Below are 27,422 nucleotides of genomic sequence, written 5' to 3' on the forward strand. Positions count from 1 at the left end.
GCCGCCCCGGCGGGGGGACCCTCGGGAGGCCGCGGGTGGCGGGGCTGGGCACCGGGCGCTGGCCGGGCTTTGGGGGCCGGCGGCGGCTTGGCCGCGCCGCCTTGGGTCTCGTAAAACCATCGGGAGAGATCCCAGGTGCTGCCTGGGAAGGGGGAGAGGGGGCCCTGGGGGGCGTCGGGTGGGCCCTTGCAGTTTGGCACAGGGGCTGCCGACGGGATCTTGCGTTCCCGTCGTCTTCGGCCAGCACGATTTGACCGTCCCCAAAATGTTGCTCTTCCCAGGTGCGTTGGCTTTTGTGTTCGTGGGGCGATGCTGCCAAGGTGTTTCTGCTTTCCTTTGTCTGGGTGTTGTGCAGGGTGGCTGTATTACGGCGGTTGCACTGGCCTTTTCTGCTTCCCTTCCTTGTGATGAGTGTATTGGAGCTCTTTGGAAGCAGCGTGATTTATTCATCTGAACTTGTTTCTCTTCTCACCTTTGCTTGGGTTGGTAAGCGCTGTTGGTAGTTTCCAAGGGGAGCATCCTGTCCTCTCCAACATGCTTCTCGTCTAGATGCCAAATGCTGGCCAACAATCTTCCCTTTTTATTTTCCAGGCTGTCCCCAGTTTGCTCAAGATTTTTTTTTTTTTTTTTTTAAATAGCTTGCAGCAGGAGGGTTTTGTTTGTGGTTCTGTTTGATGTTCAGCCTTTTGTGGTGGTCTCACCACCCCACAACATCGCTTTTTCCCCCAGCGTGATGGTGTGGGCTGAACATAAGCTGGAGGTTCACACCCGAGCGCTGCCACTCGTGCTTCCACAAGGGCCAGCAAAACCACGCCGTGCTCTTTTATTCCTTGAAGTAGTATCTTCTCCCACACGTAGGTGTCAAGCGTGACTCAGACAATGTGTATAATTGCAAAGAGAAGGATGCCCTGCATTGAAGGAGTGCTTATACGTTGTGTCTTGCTAGGAATTATGAATGAGTGCGTGAACGTGGCGACATGAAATTCTTTCAGCTCTTCAGAGTTAAACTGAGGCACAGGTCCTGCGTAGCTACAGGAGATTCACCAGTCTACCTGCAGTTAGTGGTTAAACTGGCTGGTGTTGATGTAAACCAGTGGTAAATCAACTGAAAATTGCCCAGGAAGGGACTTGAACTGGTTGAAGAAAACAGTCTTAAAAATTTATTTTTTTAATTGCAAATGAGTACAATTTCTGTACACATAAAAGGCTCCCCTCTATATTTACATCGAGGAAGATGTTTTCTTATGTTATGTTATGTTATTACCTATCTTATGTTCAATGAATAGTACAACATATTGAGATGGCGGCATTCAACCATGGGGCTACGACAGTGCGTGTGCACAGCAATGTGTGATACTGGTGGTAATGGTAGTAGGGATTAATTGTGGATCTTAGCAGAAAGTTGGGTTTTGTTTCCGTATCAAACGCTGGCAAACAGTGGAGAAATTTAAGTGGAGAAGTGCAACTAGTAGAGTCCTATTTTAAAGTTAAGTGTGTTTATAGTCAGTATAACTGTTCTTCAGACTGGCACCCCCATATTGTAGTTACTTGGTATTCTTAGCGTAATTTTAATCTTTTTATATGTGTATATATATGGAAAAGATTTTTCAATTAAAAAAATGAAAACAACCATGTGTATATATATGCACACACACATAGCATTATGTCCAGAAGTTTCCCTTGACTTTTTTTACAGTTAGTGTGGTTTATTTATTTGGAGAATCTTCTCATGGTTGTAAGCAAGAAATGCCAAATTTGAAGCCAAACTTACAAATAATATGAGAGCTAGGAAAAATGTGTTCTTTAATGTTTAGGAAATTCGATATCTTTTTTACCTGAAAGTGAAAACACAAGATTGCCTTTCATGAGGATTTCTGTTCAGATAGTGTATTCTTTTGAAGTACCTTATTTTAGAATAACGGGTTCTTTTTAGTAAATTCTCTATGTTTAACTGTACGTAATGCTTACAAGAGGAATAAAGAGCCTATTCTTTCTTTTTTTTTTTTTTTTTTTTATTTCCTTCTACACCTTCCCCCCGCCCCCCATGTACTAGAGGCTTTCTGGAAGCTGGAAATAACACCAGCAACTGTTGTACCTTGTTTTTCCTGCAGATCCTGTCAATTTTCTACTTCCTGTTCCAGAGCCACAGGCTGTTGCTGTGTAAACTTGGTGACCTCGTGTCTCTGGGCTGATAGTGAGGAATCCTGGGGTGCCATGCTTGCCACGGTTTCTTCTTCACGTAACCCCTACCTACAGATGGTTCAGGATATGAATGGGGCTTGTAATACTGAAATAAATAATCTAGCTATAGAAATTGCTAATGCAAATGTAAAACTAATAGCTTTTTTTGGGGTCTGTTAACATGAAATAGAAAAACTCATCTATAGGAAGATGAGATAGTAGCTAGTTATTAAGAACTTGGGGCAAAGTGTGCCTTAAAGCTTAAAGTAGCCCTTAAATTTACTGGGCTTCTTGTTTTCTGCTGTCTCAGGCCAGCATGCTCAGACAGCTTATGCAGTTAGGGTTTCATTATCTAATCCATCTCTGATCAGGCCGGATAAATGGTGTTTGGCCAGTGCTGATCTTGTTAGGAGGGTGGTGTAAAGCTGCTTGTGTTGGGATTGGGACAAATCGGATCATGGCTGCTATCTGCTTCTGGGACATATTTCAGTTAATCGTGGCATGGGAGGAAAAGGTCCAGCACAAACTGCTGCTTTTTAGCTCCCTCTGGTCCATAAGTGGCAAAAATCAAACGCCACCGGCCAGGAATGTCTCCTGGAAGTATTTGGATATGTTTGTGAGCTTTGGAAGTGAAGGGCCCCAAAGGTACTGCTGCTTTTTAACTGTATAAATACTAGCTAGGAACTAGCTTGCTCTCTGTTTGCTGGCTTGGATGAGTTGAATCATTTGGATCAGCTTGCTGATCTGGGTAAAAATAGTCCCTAACAGAGGGGAGGGAAAAAAAGAAAGTTATATTGGCTTAAGTCACTTGTGAAACTGCACTGAAATGCAGTTGTTGATGCAGCTGTATTTGCTGCTTGTCAGAAGAGGTTGACTGCTGCACAGATGGAAGAGAAAGTACCCTTGCAGTAATCGCTCTCCTCCTCCGTTCCTTGGACTATGACAAACGAAAAATGTTGTGGCTAGCTGGGAAGTGTCCCTTCTTTCTCTTCGGAGCTGCAGACAAGGGTGTAATTCCAGGGTGCTGTGTTTGTCTTCCTCATCGAGGTGCTAGAGGTGTACCAGCCAGCTTACACTGCTGAAGAAGGTTATTAAAGTATCTTCTGGTTGCTTTGCATGGGGTTGAATGAGTTAATCAACTCCTCATTTGGTCTCAAAGCTGAATTTTGATTTAACTTTTTTATGGGGTCTAAGCCGGTTAGTGAATTAAAATAATTATACCTAGGGGTAGTACATGGTTGGAATTAGATGCAAGGTGTGAACAGAGCTGATCCTTGTTCCTCTTTCATGAATGACTTGTGTGCTCAGTATTCCCGAGTATTTGGGGGAATTACTCTTCTGCAACTGTGAGCATGGCCGACTGGTCAGGGAAGACAGTTAATGGAGCTGTGGTCTATGCCTTATCCAGTCCACGTAAACTTCTAGTGGCAGCAATGAGCGGTGACTTTGTGTTATCATTCGGGCATGTCTGCATGGGGTTCATAAAGATGACTAGCGGTGTTGAGATCAGTCCCCTGTGACTAAATTAATGATGTAATAGACGATAAGTCTTCGCTCTGCAATAAAGTCCGCAGCTTCTCTTCCTACCGTGAGCCAGAAGATGGTCTGTAACACCCTCTACCATCTTGACTCCTTCCAGCATGAAGACTGGAAACCTTGGACCGCAGTGTGCCACGGAAGGGGGAGAGTGGGGACATTGCTGGTGCTTCATGGCAACCAGTGTCCTCGTTCAAACTATGGCCTGTTTGTGGTGCTCCAGAGGAGGGCAAGAGAGCAATCTGCTGATAATTTCCGAAGACAGGTTTGAGTTTTACAAGTAAAAGGGCTGACTGGGACTGTAATTGAGAAGGGGCCAGTGAATAACAGCTTTTGTGCTGTGGGGGACCCTATGGAAATCTGTGTTTTAGAAGAGAACGTCTAGTTCCAGTAAGTTGTGGAAAAGCTGGGTGATCAGGTTAGCCTTTTCCTCCCTCATTATTCATGGCATGGCTGTCTTCGTGAGAGATGCAGAGCAATACAGGGGATCCAACATATTCTAGAAAAGAAGTGAAGTTCCAATTCTTAGAAGCTGACCCCTGCCTTGGATCCAGGATGAGGTTTCCTGGGATGCTGTTTGGACAGACTGTTGCTGACGTGATCAGATGATTTGAGTCACCTTTAAGTTTGTTGTTACTTCTCTGTTTGCTTTTGTCCTTTGTTTTTTAAAATATTTGAGCATTACGAGTTAGACCTGGCACAGTCTGGGAAGACTTAGAAAATCTCCAGTTCCAAGAAAATGTTTGGCAAACGGACAAAGTTGGGATTTTAGAGATGTTGAGAGCACTTTAATGTTGGCTCTTTTCTTGCCATATTCAGGAAAATGGAAAGCCCAAGTGAAGTATTCTGGATGCTTTAGTACCCCTCCAGGCTCTGTTGATATTTCTCTTTGGATTTCAGAGGTTTGTGTTTAAAGGTGATGGCCGCTCTTGAGAGACTGGAAGCTGAACAGAGGTCTGGCTCTACTGGAGATGGTTTCCTTCTGTGTATGTGTACCAGCTGTAGACATTTGCTTTTTATTTTTCCTTTCAGAATTCCCATTTAGAAACATGAGCGTGCTGGCATTTTATGGAAAGCGTGGGCTCTCCCTTGCATTTTGAAAACCTTGTCCACCTAGCTGAGTTTGGAGCAGCACGCCTCTCTCCCAGGCACGTCTGTGAAATACCCTCTGTCGGCTTTTGCTCCCAATGACCTAGCAGGCAGGGCTCCCACCTTGCCCTTTTGTTTCGGGGGTTCATACCTCTGTTTTCAAGACAAGTCTCAAAGAAGTGGTGGTCACTGAAGGTTTAGCCAGCTGTGTTGCTGTGCTAGCTTCGTGCTTTATTGTGGCTGCACTGAGGGCTTTCAGCGGCTCTGCTGTGGTGAGGCTGGTGGCAGCAGGAATACCAGAACACAGGAGATGCAAAGGATGCAGCAGTAAAATAAAATAATAAAATAAAATAAAAAACCTGCTACGTTTGCAGTAGTGGTAGGGAAGCAAAACTGAAGTCGAGGCAGACCAGAACTGGATTCTGTGTGTGGTCTGTGGCCCCCTGGAGACTGCTGCTGAAGGACATACCCCTGTTAGCTTGGAAAAATAAAGCCTGTTGCTAGCAGCCTTTGGTTTGCTGCACAGGAACCTCTGCCCATTTGGAAAATGTTAGGGGTCGCATCGCTTGACGATGCTTTAAAACTATTGCTCCGTGCTGCTGACTTGTCTTGTGGTGTGGGGCAAACATTAGTTTTCTTACGAAGTGAAAGAGGAGGGCAGGTGTTTTGGTCAGCTGGAAACCTCTTATTTAATTTGCCCATCTCAGATATTACTTGACCTTCTGCATGTGCATGTGCGCTTTTGAAATGTGGTGGCTGAGGGATCAGAGGAACATCCAGAAGTGAAGTGAGAGAAGCAATTAGAGGTAACGAGTTCCAGTTCATTGAAGCATTCTGTTGATCTACATTTTACAGTGGTATTGAGTGGACGCTGGAGTGTAGCTGTCATGAGATAATCCTGATGTTGAGGGATTAGAGCTGCTTGACTGCATTTTGGGCCTTAACTCCCTTTGCTCTCCAGTAAATTTAATGTTGCCAGCAATCTTTTCTAAATTCAGGAAAATGGTAGTTTGAAAGGTGTGTGTGTATTTTCTCCAGCATGCTTCCCCCTCCCTCTGCTTTGCTTTCCTGAGTGCACCCCTTTTTTCCAGGCTGAGTTTGAGATGTTTGTAGGAGCCAAGCCCGGCGATGGCAGGGGCTGTACGAAACAGTCTTCACCGGGTTTGGACCACGCCACTGTCCTGACCCGCAGCGCTCCTTGTCGGGGCTGTGCCGAGCCGTCCCAGTGAGCCGTGCCCGGGCACCTCTCCTGCAGGAAAGCTTTGCTGTCTGCTGGGCTTTGCTGAGAAGGGCCCGTCGCAGGTTGAAGTTTCTAACCTGCGTTCTTGGTTCTGGAGGATTTCCAGGGTGTTGGGGAAGAGGCTCGTGAACCGTTCCCCTCTCACGTTTGTCTTGTCACGCATACATATGGCGTGTATCGAAACCACCCCTAGCTGGACTGAAGGAATTGGGACATTAACTCCGTAGCAATGATATGATGTATTTAAGTAGCTGCGAAGTAGGAAAGGTTATATACAAAAGCCCCCTTGTTTAATGAGGGGCAGTGGCTGAACTTGGGCTGGATCCAGCATCTGTTTGGGCAGAGCAGGAAACTTTGGCAGATTGTGCCAGCTCAGTTGGTGCGACATCGGTGTTCCATCAGCTATACCATTGCCACCTCCTAACCTTTGGAGTGTGGGCAGAGTGTACTTGTGATTCATACTGATTAGAAAAGAGGTCGTGAGATCTTTCACTTGCATCTCTTGGGTAGGACAGTGGGGTTCGGTCTGGCGTGTTTTTGAAGTGGCTGTGCATTCCCGGGGCTGTTGCTCGTGTTTGTCTAAGAGAGTTCGCTGTGCGGGAAGATTGGATGCTTGCTTCAAAGAGTATGGGCTAGAAGCAATTGTTGCTTTTTTTGAGTGGCTTTTTTGGTTTTATCTGCTCATAATTGCCTCGGCAATAATGCCAGTATTAGCATAGAGATGGGGAAGAACGTGCACCATTTAAGGGGGGAAAAATACCCGAACGTGTCAGCACTTTTTACCCTCTGGCTGTATGTAGCTAGATTTCCTTTAATAGAGAGGCTAAAGAAGCAACCTTATGTGGCGTTTCTGTGCGTTGCAAATATGAAAATATTCTCTCCAGAGGCCTTTGAGGCCCTGGGATCTGGATCCAGCTCAGGTTTCTTCAAGGGACCAGAGCGTGCTCTTTTAGCTGAGGCTTTCTGCGCAGCTTTTCTCCTGCTATTTCTGTAGGAGATTCCTGCAGAGACTCGGGGTGCTTGTCACCGTTGGGGGCGATGCCCGGGAAGAAAATCCCACCAAGGCGTCACTTAAAAGCCTTGATTTAGTGCTGCGTGGGCTGAGGAGAGGCTGTAGCTGGGATCCTAGGCCTATAATTTGCTGCCTGCGGTTGCCATTCCCTTAGTTGGAGAGGGGTGGGAAGGTCGCCTTTCCTCCGGCCTGCTTGCCCCCCTCGGGCGGGCGAGGCGGCGGGGAGGCTGGGCTCTGCCCGGCCGCAGGGCTGGGCGCCTTCTCCCTGGGGCCCTGGGCCTGCAGGCAGCGTAGCCAGGCCTGACTCCGCGAGCAGCCGCTGTGAGGTGGTGCTTCTGAGCCATCTCTGCCGGGCTTTTTGTTTTTATTCTGTTCTGTGGCTTCGCTTCCTTTTTGTGGGAAGAAGAAATGAGGGGAAGTGTGCGCATTAAAGGGCTTCTCCGTTACCCTTCGTGCTCTCCTGTCCTGGAGAGAAGGTCCATCAGAGGTTTATTTCCTATCCTTGTTTCATGTTAAAAACCCTCTGTACCCTTGGAGCGAAGTTGGACCAGGGTGGAGTATGTTTTGTAGGTGCTTCTCCTTGCCTGCAGGCACCAGTTCTTCCCGAAGCTCGGCGTTAGAGTGACCTGGGGTTGTTCCTGGGATTAAAGACCACTCCAAGCGATGCTGCTTCTACTCCCACGAGTGGGACCGGCCACACAACCCGGGGAGATCCAAAAGGTTCGTTCAGGGAAGGAAACCTCGGCTGTGGTGTTGCCGCAGCAGATTGAACCGTGGGGTGCGTACGAAAGGAGGTGGAAGCTGGCAGCGTGGTGTGGGCAGACGTCCTGGGGCTGGTGGGATGTACGAGAGTGGGAAGCAGGAGTTTGTGTGATGTCGGCCTCGGGAATGATCCGGATCATGCAGCAAACGGAGGCAGTAAAGTGTATGCATCGCTTCTGCTGGTTTGCCGAGATCTCGCTGTCTCTTGGGCAGCCTGCCGGAGAAATCAGTTTATTTCTGAAGCTCCTGCCCGTCCCATTACCCGTTTTGTCCAGGAGTGGAAGTTGCAGTGCGTGAAAACGCAGAATGCCCTCAATGCTCCAGTTTTAGGAAGAGTTGTGTTACGCTACGGCGGTGCTGTGGGAGTTGGTGTTTATCCTGGGTGGTCTGAAGCTGCTGGGCGCCGTCCCCTCAGTGCAAAGGGGTGCGGAGACAGAGGACGTGCCAGAGTGGGAACCGGTGCTGCAGCGGGCTGCGACGGGGGGAGATTTGGTACATGGTGCATCCAGCATGGTAGGGGCCGGAGCTTGTACCCAGCAAGTGCCCAGCAGGAGGATGTGACAAGAAGGCACCGCGTGAGGTCTTAATTATGTGGTCGTACATTTTATGTTTTTAGAGATGACTTCATCTCCGTAAGTGCATCAAATGGATAACACTCACTGGGGCGCTATTAAATCTAGCGGGAGTTTTGTTACCAGTTAAAATGGGTGTGAGGTCAGGTTTTGGACTGAGAGCTGTTCCATATTTCATTTCTTCATTTTCATCTCATGTATGACCCCAAACTGAATTTACTGCAGATAATCTAAACCTTGCACTGAATACAAAACTATTAATTTTTAATGGTCTCTTCTGCGGTACTTACCACTGTAGTGTGGGTGCTTCACAGATACTAATGATCTTATTTTTGCAGTTCTCCTGAGAGGTAGAAAAGGTATATTATCTTTTGTTATAGAAATGGGGAATTGAGGTACCAGTAATAAGACCAGTTTTGCAAAAATCCCATTAACACTTGCAACCTGATTTATTTTTTATTTGTATTTTTTTATTGTAACTGGTGCAGTTTTGGTAATGTTTAAATCCTTGATCTACAGCTCTCTACAACTTCCCCTGTATATATGAATACCTACCACTTCCACAGACTGATCCTTAAGCCTGTCATGTTGGGCAAATGTAAAGTGATGTTGTCTTCATCTTAAAAAAACAGCGGAAAAATAAGCTTGAATTAAGTAACTTGGTTATCATCATAGCAAAACTTTACTTGGAAGATGAGGTTTCAAATCTCACTTTTTAAGTAGAAGGCATATTGCTTGTTTTTTAACTACAAAACCACATACCTTTCGGTTTCTGCAGCTGTTTTTCCTGCTTGGAATGCAGCGCTTCCTAGGCTTGAATGAAGCAGGAGTCAGGAAAAAGTAGCACATATCCCTGATTTGTTGTAACATCCCTGCACATGAGGAAACGGAATGGAAGTTGCATGGGTAGCTGTATGTAACTGGCATTTTTTAATCCACAGCCCTTGAGTTCTGCAACTGAAATGCTTTTTTAGGAGGGAAAGTAGCTACCTTGCCTTTTGAGTTAAAAGCATGTTTTAGGCTGTTAGCAAGCAGAAGGCTGCTGCGTGGATAGGAAAGGCAGGAACCATCTCCCAACCCGCACCCTGCGCTGGCTGCACAGGGGACTGGCAACTCTCCCCCTTCCTGCGGACATAGGTCTCGGTGTGGGTGCTTGTGGGGTTAGCGAGGAGGAGAGGGAGGCAAGCTAAGGCACGCTTTGCTGGGGAGGCTTTGTGACACGTTTGGGCTGCAAAACAATCCTGCTACCTGGGATTTGGGTGTCTTGGGTGAAAAGTACTTGGGTGATCCTGGACTTGGTATCTCCTTCCTTTTGCTTTTTGAATAACGCATCCCCGTCACTGCCTGCTTTTTTTTTTTTATTGCTTCTGCATGAATGTTTGGCTCTGTTCTCTTCTTCTTACCTGAGTACAGCACTGAGAAAAGGGGGGACCAGAAACGTGCTGTGTGGCTGGGGCTCTGTCATCTGCAGAGGGCCCTGGAGAACAAGACCAGGATTTTGGACTGGATGCCCTATCTTGTTGCCAGGATTTGTCAGACTACGACACTGGAAGGAGTATAAAGCTGTAGGGGAGGAAAAAACCACTCCATCCCACTGCTTTTTCCCAAGAGGAGATAAAGACCAACCGGGCAATGCCGCCTTTGTGCCTCAGTGTGTGTTCTAGGAACTCTTGTTGCCTTGAAGTGAGGGAAGGAGATAAGGCTGGAGGCCTCTCCAGTGCTCACATGAATCCAGATGGGACCTGGAATCTGCTAATGTCACCAGCTGGATCTAACAGCTTTTTCTCTGTATGACCTTTATACCTAAGCACTTTTTGGAAACTTCTGACTTCCTGGGCTACTTAGATTTCCCTAAGAGTGGTGATCTGCATGCCAAGTGCTTCATGTTGTGAGAGCTGGGCTGAGGGGTCGGTCGCAAACAGCGGAGGCAAGGCCATCGTTTGCCAGGGTGGGATGGATTCAGCAGGAAGTGATAGTGGCATTTGTGAACAGTGCTGTCTGTGTGATGATTAAACGTCAACCGTGGGATGGAGAAGGCTTCAGAGAAGAGGAGAAGGGGAAGAAAAAAGGAAATGGACCAACTGTGGATTTTGATTTTTCAAATAACGAGGGTTACAGTGGGACTTAACTCTTTGGAGTGTTTCCATCTGTCCATCCCTTCTTCCAGTGCCCATTTATAGCCTGTGAGTTAGTATTGTCCAAGAACTGGACTATTGTGATGGACTTGGATGTGGTGAATGAGACCGAGACTGGCATTTGAGTGTATGTTTTCTGACCAAATCTCATATATGTGTCTATATATATATGTCTGTGTGTGGCTATGCCAGGAAATTGAAATGATGCTTGTAATTAGGTCTGGTTTTCTGTGTGTGCCTCCATCCACTGATTGCATCCTTCCAGAAAAGACTTGCTCCATTTCACCATCTTGCCTGATCTCTTCTGTCTTCTTTCAACAGAAGCATCATGTGGTCAGTGCCAAATGCTGCAGATTCAGAAAAACAACTTTTCTCTGTCACTAAATCACAAATTAGCACCACTAAGAATTCTTGATGCTTCATGTTCTGTCCTGAAACCTCTCTGTTTATGGGATTGAGAACATATCTGAGTGTATCTCTTTCAGCCGGACTGTGACCAGTGTATTGGTTCTCCTGGGGATGGGTGTTTCCCATGGGGAAGGTGTTTACTAGAATAGATAGAGGTGCTGTGACACTGTGTCTGTTTTCCTCCTATTATTATTCAATGCTTAAAGGGGTGAGTAAGGATTCCTCCTCTGCTGGTCTGTGAGTTGATGTTTTCATCTTGAGTAGTATCAGGTATTCGTGACTGCTTTGCATGCCAGAAGAAGCATGGGTTGGATTCACAGCTTGGACCACGACTCCTTTAAGAACTAGGAATTTTTTGATGAGTGATTACACTTAACTCTGGGCTGTTAGTTGATGGATGTAGATGGAGCATGTCCATGTTGCTTGGGAAGGTTTCCTTAAATAGGCATGACCTTTCCAGTGAAAACAGGAAGATAGTTTTTACATTGGGGTTGGTTGGTTTTTTTTTTTTTTTTTTTTGAGCTTGGCGTTTGTTTCGTTTTTGGAACTCAGGATTACTGCAGGCATTTACCACAGAAGAATCTTCCAGTCTTGGTAGCTTCATGGGGCAGGGTTTGGCAGCTCTGTTGGAGTTTGATAGGGAGACTGGCTTGCTTTACAGTGCAGTATTTGATACAGCATTTGTTCGTCCTTTCCTGTATTTGTTCCATCCTTTCTGTACCAGCCACTATTTTTCACCTCTGGTGATCCAGTTCTCCTTCCATATCATGCTGGCATCTGAAAATCTGAGGCATCTCTATATGTAGGGAAAAGACTAGCCAGTCTGCATATTTTAACGTGTAGGTGGGGAATAGATAGTGCTTCACTAGGCCTGGTTCATCCTATGATAAAAATGTTCCCATTTCTGTTGGGTTTTGGCATTTGTTGGTATGGGGGTTGCAGGCAAATTGGGGAGAGTTGTCCTGTCCCCTCCGAATGAGGAACCCTCTGGCTACAACGTGAATGTGGTGACAGTCTGCCCCAAAGTAGTGCCTGTCCCTGACCGACCTTGGGAGGTGTAGCAGGAGATGGGTGTTTTTGACTCCTGTGTGCACTGAAATTTTCCAAGATACCTGGTCTTAGCTATTTTGTCACTGCTGCTGACAAGGCGTTAGCAAGCTCCTTTATGAACTTTGTAGTCTATGTTTGTCTCTAAATAAGCATAAAATCTCTATGCTTGGGCTCCCATATCTGTTGTAAGGTATTATGTGGGGTTGCTTCTCTTGGATTTGGTGCTTGATAAAGAGATGATGCAAATACTCTGGAAAAGGTGTAGTACAGTGGACAAACTGACCAGCCTTGATGGCACAGTAGTATCAAGTGTTTTGTTTGGCTTGTGTGGTTTACTTGATCCTGAGGGTTAGTCTGAAGTACAATTTTTATGTCCATTCTCCTGAGCGGTTTCTTATTCTAGTCACCAATTTCTTTATGCCTGAATTCTTTGGAGTTTGCAGTTAAGATTCAGAGGTTTGTAGATCTGTCTGGTTGGTTCTGGGATTAGCAATTTTTACTTTCTTTTCCAGAATAGGATTTTAAAGACAATCCCTAAATCTCTGGGCCCTTTGGGCAGGAGTAAACATGTGGCATTGTTCCCCTTCCAAGGGTGAATTCCTACCATTGTAAGGCTTTCTCTGCCTCTGACTTCTTGGGCGGGATTTTGATGATGAATGCACTCACACAAAGTAGTGGAGAACTTCTTAATAGGTCACTTCTCAACTTTAATTCCTAGGTAAGTATTTTTCTGTCTTGTATGGATTTTCCTGGGGTGTGGAGGCTGTTGGATGGTTAGCTTTGCTCTCTGGACGATCTGCTTATCTACAGATGGTTACTGCATAGTGCTTGTCATGGAGGCAACTATTTCCATGAAGTTGCTAGAAAAAAATTACAATGAATTTTGTACGGGCTGCCTTCGAACAGATGCACTGTGGAAATAAGATTGCAGTGGGAAGGGAGGACGGGACGTGGTGCCATTCATCTCCTGAAGGCTGCTCCATTCCAGCGGAGCCAGGGCTGGTGGTACAGCCTTCCCTGGTGACTTTCACCTCCGGCTACTGTTAAATTAGCCCTGGGTTGGAGTTGCTGGAAGTGTCTTGTCAAATGCTAATTCAGCATGTTATTCGTGAAGCTAATTGGCAGGGTAGAAAAAACAATGTGCCTGTAGGAAACTTTCTTCTTACCTGGAAGAGCTTAAGCAGTAAAAAATGTAAAATGTCCGGTAGGAAAATTTCCTCTTCCTTGCATGGTTAGCAGTGATAACCAAAAGCAAATTAAACAATGCTGTGTTCAGAGCCCTCTGATAGTATTGTCATGGCTTCTGTCTCTGTTTACAGATTTCCCATGTAGCTGAATTAAATTAACAAGACTGGTCAATTCATTGCTCCTGTATTTAACCCCCTGGGCAGCAATGAATCTGGCAAGGATAGAGCATCATTTTCACGTGCTGCCTGGAAAGGGAGGATGTACAGCACAATGAAGTAGTGTTGGGGGAGAGGTTCACAGTCACAGCTCAGATACCAGATGGAGGGTGTAGAGAAGGTTCCTAGAAGTCATTTTCCTCCACCACTTCCAGTGCGGCTCAGTCACTTGAGTGAGTTAGGTAGTGTGAGGTTTTTTTGTCATATATAGGCTAGCCAGAGACTAATGTACCCACAGAGTTTGTTCAAGGCCGGTATCGTTACAGGAATCAAAACAGATCTCTTGGTTCCTGCTCATAGATTTAATCCTTTGTTTTTAGCAGTTAAACATCCCTGTATTCTTTAGCCTAGCCTCCGTTATCATGGATTTGAGCCCTTCTTAAATCCTAATGCATGTAACTGCATAGCATTGATGTTAGGGAGAAAAGTGTGGTGCAAGGTAATGGACAGAGGAATGAAACAACTCCACCAGGTCACCTGTGGAGGAGCAGAAATCTCAGAGCACTGGGTTCAGAGGCCCATCCTTCCTCCCCTGGTTTGAACTAGGTGACCTCCTTGCGTAATTGCTGCCCACTCTATCTAAGGATGGTCCTTGGAGGGTGTTGGGAACGCATGGTGAGCTGTACACTGCTACCGTCTTGTGCTGCATCAGCTTGCTGTGTTAACAGAAGGTACGCTCTGCAGCATTTTAACAACAGCATCTTTCCCTAGCACCAAAATTCACTTAAAATTAAATGCATATATGGATCTGCATCCTGTTGTTAGAGATGTGTCAGATGTTTCGTATTTTCTTTAGGCTTGTACAAAGTACGTGGTCTGGTGGAAAAGGTTGTCCAGATTTCTCTCACTTTTTTTCTTTCGGTAAATGCCCTCTCCCATGAGTCTGCATAGCTTGTGAGACGGGGATGATACTGTGTGCTTAGCCTTGCAGCCGCTTTGGAAATCTGGGCTTCACCGTGCCATGCTTGCTTTTCTTGTCTGTTTGCTTCAAGTTTTTTACGTGTAGTTTACAGATATCGGTGCAGTTTGTATAGCAGAAAGTGTCCTTTTGTAGCAGCTGATGAGTGGATGACAAACAGCTGATTAAGCCAAACCTTCAACAAGCTTTTGAAAAAAAAAAAAAATAGTAATATTAAATTTATGCTTTGCAAATGTTTTATCAGTACTACTGGGGTAAGCAGTGTTCGGCCACCTGGTGTAGGTTGATCTGGTTGATAATACCCCTTAGCTCTGGGCCACCAAGGGCTTGTGTCTGTGGGGTATCTAGAGTAGGCACAGCCCTTGTGTCGTGACTCCCTGTGCTGGGGTGCATGGTGTGAAACCTTACCTCGAGGCTAAGCTGGTCTGATGGTAAACAGCCGCAGAAGGAAGTGATCCTTTCCTTCTGCTCTCCATTGGGCTCCGAGTTTCTTTTTTGTGATCTCGTAGAAAAGGAGTAGTACTGCCAAAGAGAAGGAGTTTATCACTAAATCCAGCTGACTCCACTGTGGTCGACGTTGTGGCTGTCAGCCTGTTAGGTCATGTTTAAAATGAGGGGATGGCTTGTGAACCCACTGTTTGGGGAAGGGTGTGGGACCGTGCCTTTTGGATCCCGCCAGGTGTTGGAGTAGTTTATCTGTAATGCACAGCTTTGCTCTCAGTGTGTAGCAACTGCATCTTCCACGGTAATTTAAACTGATTTGCAGATTAGCCTGAGGTACTGCAGGCCTGACCTCTGTGCCGTGGTGCTGGGATCAAGGCGCGCAGGGCACCAGCAGCTGCCTGGGGAGTCGGGGTGTCCTGGGGGGCTGTGGCATGCTGGAAGGGTGCAGGTGCCCCAAAGGTCCTGCCTGTGGGTGCAGTTGGGAGGAGGGGAGAGGCTTGTAGCTGAGACCGTGACAGGTAACCCCAGATGTTGAGGGGCTAAAGTAAAGCAGTAAGTCAGCAGGATTTTTCTGTGTGTGCATGCAGCAATAATGGCAAAACTTTTCTCCTTAATACTGATGCTTTGTTTTTTTTAAACCAGTAACTGCATGTTGACTTTCTGGAGCCCGGGAGACTCAGGGAATGACCTGAGAGGAGATTCCAGTCGTGTTGTAGAAAGAAAAGCTGTTGAAGAAGCTGGGTTGCCTCTGCTGCCCCTTCAAGAGGGAAGGTGATGTTGCGTGCTTGCTGTGCCCGTCTCTCCGGTGCCGAGAGCAGCAGCATATACGTTGACATGGCACGCTGTACCCACAGTGCCGCTGCACGTCACTTCTGTCACCTGGGCAGCATCTGTACCTCTCACAGAGGAGAGCCCTTTGCATATTTAGTGCTGCCACGCCGCTGTCAACCTCTCTCACACCCGCCCTGCTTTAGGAGTTGAGCGGTGGTCCTCCCCTCCTGCAGAGGAGGGGGACAAACGTTTGTTCATCTGTGGTTTCTCCAATTAACTGTGTTTTCAGCTCTGCTTTTGTAGCTGATGGAAGGCCCTCCTTCCCCTCGGCGTGCATCCGCAACGCGTTCATGTGCCGGCATGCGTGTGCTGCCCTTGAAAACAGACCAAACTTATTAAAATCATTGCTAGTTGCCATGGCAGCTGTTGGCACTGTGGGCTAATAGGAAAGGCAATTACTGCTGCATGCTGGGGAGCGTACGGGGAGGGTGTGGGCAGGGGGGGGACAGGCGACTGCGTGCTGATGAGCTCTGTGACTGATAGATCGGCTGTCACAGTGAGCAAGCAGCAGAGGAGAGAGAGAGGCCGGAGATGCCCTGTAATGAGGTTTGGCCAAGTATGCCATATTTCTACCTCCTGGGCAGGCTCACTGAGAGATTCCCACCCTTCCTTTGATTGTCAAGGGGAGTCTCGGGGCTGAGATTCACGTTTGCAGCTGGGTGCAGTGCAGTGCTGCTCAGTGACTCTCAGCTGGCCCAGAAACTGAAACGGGGACCTGGAAAACTTCACGCACGTTGAAGAACCTTATCTGGCCCCTTTCCAGCTGTTTTCTCTCTGTAAATATTCCTCCTTGGCTCTTACTTTGCTGTTTCCTGTAGGTTGAAGGTCATGGTATAAAATAGCTCCAGTTTTCTTGGAGTGAGGAGGATCGGTTATGAAAACTGAGGTCAGTTATGTTTCAGGATACTTTGCGGGTTCCTGTGTGCTGCTGTGCCACTAGAAGGCCAAAATGGTTTGGTTATGGACCTGTGCGTAGACCCCTGTGTATCTGCAGGTGTCATGTGGTCATACGGCAGATGCTGGGTGTTCGTGCTTTTCATAGTGGATTTAAAGCTAAAGGGAAATTGCATCCTTCATCTTTTTTTCACTGAATTTAGGCAGTGTGTGCCCAAGCAGTGCCAGCACTGTTTGTGCCCAATGCAAACATGAGAAAAACAGGGAACATTTTATAGTGAGAAGCTTGTAGTAAATCAATAAATTCCTTGAAAGATTTGAGTTGGGGAACGAGGTGAGAGCTGTAAGCCTGCAGCTTCTGTAAAAACTCAGGGATACCAAAAATTGCTTTGGCAGTATTTGACAGAGCCCTGCACCCCAAAATTGCAGCCCTCTGTCCCCTCCAATTTGTGCTGCTTTCCTTTTCCCTTGTGCTAGGAAATGGCCTGAGACCTCGCTGCACAGGAGCATTTCCAGGAGGCCCTCCCTGGCTGGCTAGAGGCATGTCACATAAGTTTCTTCTGGCTTCTGGAGTCCATCATGGTGTCAGCGAAGCTAAGATGATGGTTGTGGTCCCCTTTGATGAGGAGACAGTCCCAGGGGACGTGGGGGAGGCTCGTGGTCCAGAGTGAGAAGAATAAAACAATCGTCTTGGAGCAGGCAAAATCGGGACCTTGTCTGAATTTCTCTCCCTGTCTGGGTTGATCTCCCTGCAGCTGTTTCCAACTGCCCTCCAGATCGTGCCCCGTTGGGATAGCGGCGGTGACTCACTTGGCGGGGATGGTTTCCGCAGTGTGCGAAAGCCGGGCTTCCCAGGGAGCCGCGGCACCAGGAAGGGGAAGGTTTCTGGTGTGTTTGATCCCTCAGTAAAGATTATACTGTTGTCTGTTTAATTAGAGACTGCTGCTTTCTTTGCTGGTGTACTAAATATAAATGGAGGAGCTGGTCTAATATACTTGAAGTTGCAAATGTCAGGAGTCAATAGCTTTATTTTTCTCTCACCAAATCTGATTTGGTTTTAAGTACTGACACTAAATCCAATGATACAGTAATTCCTGTTTGTTAAAAGGAATGAGAGATCTAGACTGAGAGGGACTTCATACTCTTCTCCCCCTCTCTGTCGTCCCACTTCTGTTTACAAAGGAAGAGCTACTGGTTTGCAGATGTTCATACAGTATGATCTGAAGTGTCAAAAGGCTTGATCTAAATATGCAATGTACTAAGTTTGTATTCAGCTAAAATATAGTTGTTAATGTTTTCTCTCTGCATGTAAGAATTGTACATTCCAAACATTACCTTTGTGACAGCCAGCAGAGCGCCAAAAAAATTAAAAAAAAAAAAAAAAAGCAACGAAGCTAAAGAAGCTGCTGCTGAAGCCCAGGCTTGTGAGGATTTACTTGGGGCTTCATGTTTGGTTTGGGATTCTTTGTCTGCTGAACTACAGTCTAAGTCCTTGCAGATCCCAGGGAGATCTGTAATGGGACAGACATCTGTGCTTAAGATGCCTTGCCCTGTCCGTCTGCTCGCGCAGGAAAAGGAGTAGGTAGCAAATGAGATTTCACCACCCCCAACCCTCGGGCTTCTGCTGAGCACAGTGGATCCGATCTGCCCCCATCTGCTTAGCCTTGTACAGTGCCATCGCACACACTGTTCTCTTGAGCGTGTCCGTGAGCTGTAGCACGATGCCCGGGAAGTACGGCTCGCTGGGGCAGCGCTGGCGCTGGTGCAGTGTGAAGTGCTTGGCCCCGCATCAGTCGGTTGGAAAGTCCTTGAGAGCAGAAATGATGGGGAGAGCTCCTCATGGTGAAGACTGACTCAGTGTTGTTATCAGCTGCCCGGTATGCGGTGAGGCTCTGCGTCTTGCCGTCGGCTGCTGTAACCGCTGTTTGTTCATGCCCTGGCCAATTCGGCGTGCTTCTGTTCCGGCTGGTGGGATAACGTGGGGTACCTGGTCTCGGGGCAAAGCTGGTTGCTGGGCTGGGGGAGGAGGGAGCGGCTCTCATTATGTGCCGGAGGCATTTTTGCTGTGTTGCAGCATGTGCTGGGGGAGGCATGCCTTAAAAATGGGAGCACCCAGAACATCGGGTTGATCTGCCAGGTCTCTTCTGGCCTCGAGACTCGAGGTCTGGCAGAACAGTTTCAGCATTAGATGTGTGTTTGTGGAAAGGAGGGGAGAGAAATCCAGAGACACATTCTGCCCTTCTTGAGGTTTTCCCCTTCCTAGTGTTGGCAAGAAGAAATTGTGTTTCTGGAGTGTGTTGAGTTGTAATCAGTGTCTGTTCTCAGTCTGGGTGGGGGAGACAGAGATTCTCCCCCATGTTTCTGTGTGCTCCTGGTCATCACTAGACATTACTGACCAGCACAGGGGATTTTTTCCAAAAGCTGTTTCCTCTGCTGCATGATGCAATATTGAGTCAGTAACCCTGTCACTTTGAAGGTTAACATTTTGCATATCCCCAACGGGTTTTTTTTTTATTGTCTTCCTTTATCCCTCTTTTTTTCCCCCCAGCTTTTCCTATTTTTGATAGACTAACCTAACGCTATCCTTTCCTAGGGCAGAGCCGTGGCTGCGAGAGGAGATTAGCCTCCGTCCTCTTCTGCTTTAAGCTTTGGGAGCCGGGCTGAGGGAGAGCACATGACCCTCCCGGTGGCTTTTCCTTCCTGGCGGGACACAGGGAGCTGTGTGCGAGGGGAACAAGCGGCGCTGTGTAGCGCGTCGGTGCTCCGCTCCCGCTGGTGGCAAGGGCAGGCAGGGCTCGCCGGTTCCTGCCAGCATGGCACGGTTTGGCGAGCTGGTGGCTCTCCCCAGTCGCACGGGGCTTGCCCACCCGCGTGGTGCTCGTGCCCCGGCTTCCTGTTTTGACCCCGAATGTCAGCGCGCGGGGTGGCTGAAGGCGATGCGAGCTGGCTTCGTCTTTCCTCAGCGTGGTGTAAGCGAGCCGGGTGCCTGAATTATTCACTTCTCCTCGGCCTGCTGTTCCTATTGAATTCCCCGTGTTGGGGCACCCTGCCAGCACCCGCTGATGAATTCGTTGCTGTGCCTGCCCCGGGGGCACCCCGCACTGTGTGTGTTTGGGGGAGCGGGGCTGGGGGGGGGGGGGGGGGGGGGGCAGCTGCGTGCGCTGGGCTCGCCCTGGAATTTTGTAGCCACGGGTCAGTGAGACTGGGTTGCATCGCGTCTTTCCGTCTGCAGCGTAGGTGGGCACCGGCCCTTTCGCTGCTCGAAGGGCTGTTGGCAGGTTTGCGTGTGTGTTTATATCTGTCTCTGCCTTGCAGCCGTGCTGAAGTCTGCCCAGGCTCCCGAGTCCTAATCTTTTTCTACCATCTCTCTGTATGTGGTATCTGGTATCCTATCTGTATTTCATCTTCATGGCATGGATTTCTTTGCAAACCACGTCCTTAATGTTACGCACAATTTTCAGGGGTGTTTGTGCTAAAAAGCAATCACGTTTCACATTTTCTGAGAGGAAATGTTTCCTTTATTGTCCTAATGGAAACCGTTTCCCATTTGCCTATGATGTTAGTCTTACTAATTTGAATAATTTTGTTGTTAAATGTTTAAAAGATCTCTACTGTTCACATTATCACAACTCATAAAAGCTACCAAAAGCACATTTTATACTTTTGGAGGAGATTATCACTTCTCTTTGCAAGAACTCTTGGATGTGTGTTTGGTACCATCTTTGCTGTGTTGATCCCAGCTCTGCTTTGTTCCTCTATATTGTCTTCTTTAAGCAATTACAGCAGGTGGCTGGTCCCTGGGGAAGCTTCCTGTGACCAGAGTGTGCTCTGGTCCCAGTTGATGGGGTTGTATGGAGTTTCAGGTCCTCCTCCCGGCTGCACAGAGGAGTGTTTTTTCACCTCTAATTGGATCATGTAAATCAGCCCTTTCTTTGTTTGGTCCTCTTTGTCCGGAATCTCCTTCTGGTGATTTTGATGAATAAATCAGCCTTGACATTGGGTTGAATTTTTGTTTAGTAGTTATGTTGATATTTAAAACCCAGTGTATCTGATGAGCAAAATAGGGCTAATAATCAGAATTGTGACCAATAATTTCCCTCAAAAACTGATTTCTGTAGTAGAGGTGATATGTAAATGAGTACAAAGTGGCAGGGGCTGGCTTTTTTTTTTTTTTTTTTTTTTTTAAAAAAATCCTGTGCTGCTGCAGCCCTCTGGGTTTTTAGTGTTTGATAAAGTGCTTTAGGGTCCCTAGGGTCTGACAGATGCTGGAGAAAACAGAGCTCCCTTCCAGAGAGAAACCCAGTCCTTTCACACCAGAGCAAACGCTGGATACTGGAGGGGTGCACCTTTCTGCCGGCCAGTGAGAAGCTTTTCCTGATGAACGTCGGCCCCTCAGCCAAAGGCAAAGTCTTTCAGAGTCACTGCTCGTCTCTGTGGCCTCAGTTTTCAGTGTGTGGCTGCGTTGGGCAGCCCGGAGGGGAAGGATGTGCTGTCCTTCTTTCCCCCCCCCACTTTGACTCTCATGCTTGGAGCAGTGGAGTATGCTGTTACCTCTGAAGTGTTTTGTCCTTCATACAGGCAGGAATGGAGGGATGTGTAGTATTCCCTGTCAACAGAGGAGAGAGAAATGTCTGAAAGAAGCTTCCTCCTATTGCTTTTAAAGTTGGGTGAATGGAAAGGAGACAAGAAGTTGCAAAGGCCTGCAGTGGTGTTCGTGCAGCAACGGGGAGAAGGTCTGGGGCTGCGCTTCCCCATTAGCACACAGGGTCTGCAGATGTGTTTTTGCTCTGGGCAAAAGCCTTCAGCCCCCTTAGAAGCAAATACAAAAGCTGGTGCACTGGGACTCGTGAATGTCAAGGCCTACGTGTAGTCAGTTGAGAAGCTGAGCCTTATTGTAATACATGGCTTCTAGGGCGCAGGAGAGAGCTAGAATTGGCATCGCCAGAGTTTGGGGCCATACACTTTTATATTATCTTTGTGTAGTAGAGATTTTAAGTTGTGGAGCTTCTCATTTATACCCATTTTGGCTTTAGTAATGGCAGCAGGAGAAAGGGAAAACTTGTTCTTCTTACTTCCCTCTTTTTTTCTTCCCCTAGGAGATTTTTGACTGTTTCCAGAAGGGAGCAGATTTCCAGCTCCTTCCCTCATACTCCTGATCCGATTGAAGAGCAGTGGGGGAGAGAAGCAATCTCATTCAATCTGTGATTTGCATGTATTCAACCCTTCTGTCCTGAATCTGTACAGTGCCTTTCTGTGCGGCTGATAACAGCTTTCCCATGCAGCAGCAGCATCTGTGTGAAATTCCAGCATCTTTAATTTTTTTTTTTCTTTTTCTGCTGCTGCTTTAAAGCTGCAAGTAATCCTCCAGGCACCAGCTCTATCTTTCAATAGACTCTGACTGATGCAATGCTGTCTTCGCACGGGATAGGATTTGGGAGGTTTGGTGTTTCACTCGGGAGGATTACAAGCTTCATTTTGACACAAACATTTATACACTGCAGGTGGTAGTGTTGGTGTCTCAATACTTGATTTTTGGCACTAGGAAGATACACTGTAAATCTAGCAACTTTTCTAGGCCTTTCTTCCTTTCTGTGACAGTTTTAGTGCTGCAAAATCCCCACTGGTGCTGATCATTGCCTACAAAGTTTAGGGATCTATTAAGTTTCAGTTTTGGTCAGGTTCATATATGGACATGTGTAATGTGCACAAGTGTGTGTTTTATATATACACGCTATCTTCTGCAGTCATAGTTTAGGTGCTTTCTTGTAATGCGTTAAGAAATGTGACTAATATCATGAGATGATGTTTGTACTTTCCTGTCCTCTTTAGGAAAAGCATTATATGCTCCTTCAGGATTGTTTTTTGAAGATTTCTGTTTGCTTTTAATGTAAATGAAAGCTTTTGCTACATGTTTTTGTTAGAGGATTTGAAGCGACAATGTGCCTACTACTCCTAGAAAGTTAGGAAGCTTGCAATGCTCCTCAGCTTCGAGTAGCATGTTTTGCAGTATGACCTGTGTAAATGTTCGCCCAGAGATTTGCTTAGCCGTTTGTATGGAGAACTGCAGTGTTTCAAGGCATGAAATTGTCAGCCTCAGTTTCTGTGTGATTTTTGAGTTTTCTAAAAGCTAAAGTCTTGTGCTGTCACTGTGTCACCATGCTGTAGTCCAACGGAGAGGTAGTGGAAGCATTAATCGTTGAAGCTAGGTCATATTCCAAGCTGAGGTAGAGTCTCTCAGCTCTTGGATGTGTGCAGCTCTTGGACACGTGCAGATCTTGTTCTTGGTGGCTGTAGCATCAGGCAGACAAGCAGGAACATTTCTAAAATACGGATAGCTCTGATGACTGAGGATGCATACTTTTAGGATGCTTAACAGCGAAGTCTTCTCTGTGCCTCATCCTGCCATCAACATTGTCCCTAGAATTGATGTCAGCCAGTACTTCTGCAGTTGGTCTTGTCAAATCCTTGGTGTCTCTGTAACAGTGGTATATGGGCCTGTAGCAGAGTGGTGCTTTTTGTCTGAAAGTCATGGAGGTCACAAATCCAAAGCACTGAGAACAGATGGGGTCTATGTGTGTTTTCGCAAATCCAGTGGGGAAAGAAGTATTAGCATCTGTTCTTATGGGTCCTCCCCAATTACTGTTCTGAAAACTAACTGCCAAGTGTGGATAGATTTAATTGATAAAAATGCCTTTTCCCTCCTGGATTCTCACAACTCTGTAAATAATTAACAAGAACAAGCATGACAGATTGGTTTTGAATACCCATGGCTACTATCTCTAGAGCATCCCTTTGCTCATGAAAACTCACTTAAGCACCTTCAATCTTTGGTAGAGCAGCAGCAGACTTGAGTTGCTCCCTGCTTATGAGGGATGAAGAAAGGAGAAAAGTATGAGCAAACATCACCTGTATCTGGTTAGGCCATACAGTACTGGAGATGTTTTGGCATGAGGAAGGGAAGCCATGAAATGTGATCAGAAATAAGACTTTCTTCTGCTGCCTCAGATGACTGCTTGATGTTTCTTACGATCAATTCTTCAAGACAGTAAAAACTCTGAATCTTAAAGCAGTGTTAAAGGCTCTGAAATGTACGGAGGTCAAGGATTGGTAGTTTCTAAGGCGGCAGCTTGTCAGCAAAGCTCAGGTTGTTGCAGTTTCATCATTGGTTTAAGCTGATCTAAGATCATGCTTTCATTGGAAAAAGGAGCCCTGCCTTCTCCCTGACTCCAGCCACGTGGTCCTACACCCTCCCTTGTTACAGGTGTTAAGGATTACGTGGCCTGTAGTGACCACCTTTGTTTGTGAAACTAATCTTTCTCCTTTTTGAGGGTTTAGTTCCCAGGAGGATCAGCAAGTTGATCTGACTTGCCATGGTCTTCTGTGATCCCTACTGCGCGTGCAAGAGATGAGATAGGGATGCACACTTGGGAGCAGGAGGGGAAAAAACAGGGCAATACCCTTTGTTGGTAGTGCTATTTTTGAGGTTGGCTTAATCTGACTGTAAAAACCATGCTTTTAGAAGGTGTTTCATATCACTGTGTAGCTCAAGGGAGTTGAATTTTAATCTCTTTATACTTGGACTGAGCAGTTGTTACCAAGTGTGCAGAAGGAAGGAGCAAGTAGAACTGAATTTATAGGGCTGCAACTGTCTAGAACTTTGAATAAAAACGTTGGCTATATTTACAAAGAAACCTTGAGACATAAAACAAAAAAAGCAGTGGTGCTTTGGCATGGTTTGAAGCTTTGACTGTCCTCGTCTGCCGTTTGCCACAGTGCCTTTGGTCTGTTCCAGTTCAGGAGTTTGCTATATTGCCAGTTTCTCTGTACCTAATTTAAGCTGTTTGTGTGTTCAGTGGGAGGGTGGCTCCTTTTTTTAAATTCTTTTTAATTTTTTTTTTTTTGTTTCCTTCATCTGAATGTGCTACATAGGAAGATACACGATGCTGTAATTTCAGGAGCCGAGTGTTTTTAGATCTCTTCCGTTCTGCATTTCATCTGTAAGCTCAGGGAGGGAAATGTAACTTCTTAATGCAAAGAAGTCTCCAGGGATTGCACACAGAAGAGGTTTTTAGACTAAATTGTGAAGGAAACAAGTTTTATGTGAATGTGCTGTGACAATCCCTTCCCACGCGTGCACACTTACAAACCAAGTGGTAATTTCAATCGCATTTAAAAGTTGGTAGAATTGTAATGCTAAAAACTTCCTAAAAACTAAACGAAAAATGGTGACGGGTTGGGGGGGAGATGCAGACGAGGGCCCCACGGAGGGCAAGGCGGTCAGGACTCATGGATTACACGCTCCATATGGAGCAGGCAGAAAGATTGGTCTGGCCGTGGCATGTAGTCCCCTCTGCCTGGTGGGACCACGGTGGGGGACGTGGCGAGGGCGGCTGTGGTTATAGCTGCGGGAGGCTGGGACGGGAAGCGGCTGGGGGGCAGAGGGCGCAAATCTGCGAGGAACTAGTTTCGGTTAGTTCCATTGCTGGTAGAGCGGCTTGTTTATTACATTGTCTTGCAGGCGGGGAAAGCGGGGGGGACTTTGATGTTTTTGTGTGGTGCTGGCAGGAATGTGCAATCCAGGGGTTTTGAGACCTCCTGGGGAGGCGTGTGGGTCTTTTTCCAGTGGCTTCAGACTCTCCATAAAGACAATAGGATGGAACTGAGGCTCTGTAAGGAGGTTGTCTGCTGTTTCTGAGGACTTCCTGGGCTTTAACTAAACCTAAAGCTGGTAAAATGAGAGAAAAGCACTTCAGGTTTGCAGGATGCTGCAGGCAAGAACTATCTGTCTCCTGCCTGTTAGGCAGACCCAGGTCTTGCAGCCTCCTAAGTGCCTGGGGTGCAGCAGCCTGGTGTTTTAATGCTGCGGTCACTGCAAAGATCTCTGGCACCTGTCTTGACCTTTCACAGGCTGAATTTGTTCCTATGACCTCTTGCTGTTTAATTGCAATCTTATTTTTGTGGTTGATGACCGTATTTAAACACGGGATGTACAATAATATAAGAATATCCCGTGCCTGAGACTGCTGGCAGTCTCTCACTTCATTTTTCCATTAATACATAAAGTTCTTGGCCCTTGTGGGTGGAATACAGGCAGCAGCAGCTTTTCCCTTATAAGCAGGGCTAGCACTCCCATCTGGGCCAAACTGAAGAATTCAGACTGCTTACAGATACCTTGCTGGGTAATTTTGCTCTCTGCAGTAACACGATCTCTCTTAGAAACGCCTTCAGAGTGGCTTGCCTTGCTTCTGTGTGCAACAAAATGGAAACAGTAACTTACTGTAAATGCCTGGTTTTGTCCCCATAGCTGGGTTGGGTGGTGGTTTGTTTTGAATCTTCCTTTCTTTGCAGAGCACTCCTGACTTTCTGGATGCAGCCTTCCAAATGAAGGGCAGGTCTTTCTTCCTTTCTCTTAAAATTTTGAAACAAAGCATGTACTGAAACTTCTCTCAAAACTATTCCAGAGAGGAGGTGTTCCTCCTTTGGGAGGGAAGGAGATTCTTTGATTAGTGCTCCCTTCCTCCCTGTTTTAACCCCTTTCTAGCTATGGCCATTGCCTGCATGGGGATGCTTCATTCCTCCAGCATAAGTTATTTGGCTATGTTGGGCCATCAGCTATAGCCTGCCATACTGGACAGTTTGTCTAGGGTGGGTATTTCTGGTAGCTGAAGCAGGATTTCTCTCTTTTCATATGCTCGGGAGAAAGGCATGACCACAGCTACCATGCCGGCATCTTGGGGCAATTGTGCTTAGCAATAGTTAGCTTTGCAGGAGCAGCGAGGAGATTTGTATAACAGAAGTGGATTCCAAGGAGTCCTTGGTTAATGGTTGAGAAAACCTGTTGTTTTAAGACATTTTATTTTTATGAATTGCACTCCAGTTATAGAGGGCCTTGGCATGTGGCCATATCCCATCCACACTGTCTGTGGCCCATAAAGAGATGGCACTCAGTTGCAAGGTGGATGTAAGGAGAAAAGCAAAGGTGTGTTTTCTGTAGTGGAATAGCATTGTGTGATAGCAGGAATCAGTCATGTTACTTTTCATGTGTAATTGCTTAATTGGGATGTTGAAAGGTTAGCTTTGATTTTGTTTTGATATGTTTCTACATTTTTGTAGGCAAGTGTGTAGCACCTGGGCGTCTAATTAGAAGAAAAACCCTGAAAAATACTGATGTGTGTGGGAGAGGTGAATAAAGGTAAAGGCAAGGAGGGAAGGGTAAAAGCCCTTGCAGGCTTTACTTCCTTGTGGAGATAGCAACCCTTGCAAGGGGAATACCCCTCTAACAACTGTTACATACTGATTTATTCTGGTAAAATTCAACAGCCGTGACCTCTCCTTTTCCCTTCTAAAATACAAGCAAACGGCATTTTGAAGACAGACAGCCTCTTTGTCTTCAGAACATGTGCTGAGGCACTAATGGGCTATCCTAGTCCTCATTGGAAGGAGCCCTTCAGGGGTTGGAAATGGCTGCATCGGTTTCTGTTGCCCTTCTGATTTTTGGTACCTCTGAGGCATCAGGGGAGTATCAGCGTGATGATGTGCTTCGTGTCATGGTCTTTCTGTTGTCTTAAGAACAGAATTAAATCTCTGGTGTGCGTCTGGAATATTCGTCTCTGCTGGACTGGATTCTCTCGCATCCATGTGCTGATTTTTGGCACAGAAATGCGAGCTTCCAAGGGGCCAAAATTCAGAGTGAGCCCTCAACATGCACATCTCCCACTTGGGGATATTCTAGCTGCAGTTGGACTCGCTGTCGATGTTTTCCCCGTGTTGGTCTTACTGGGTGCGAATAGCGCCCTGGATGCTTTCACCAGCACCGCTTCTGAAGCAGCATGCCGCCCCGGAGGCGGAGGGTTCGGTCTTTCTCTGTTCCTCGTGATGCCACTTTGGGATACTCCTCGTGAGCAGAGGGGGCTGCTGTGCCGCGCAAGTCGTCCTCGCAGCACTCG

General features: G+C 46.7%; 1 protein-coding gene across 1 annotated transcript in view; it reads left to right on the plus strand.

Moving 5' to 3' along the window:
* The window catches only part of RBFOX2 (RNA binding fox-1 homolog 2), a 170,800-nt gene that overhangs the window by 504 nt on the left and 142,874 nt on the right, over positions 1 to 27,422 (plus strand). The gene's annotated exons all lie outside the window — the stretch shown is intronic.

The sequence above is a fragment of the Pelecanus crispus genome, chromosome 1, assembly GCF_030463565.1.
Source record: "Pelecanus crispus isolate bPelCri1 chromosome 1, bPelCri1.pri, whole genome shotgun sequence".
In the NCBI taxonomy this organism is placed as follows: Eukaryota; Metazoa; Chordata; class Aves; order Pelecaniformes; family Pelecanidae; genus Pelecanus; species Pelecanus crispus.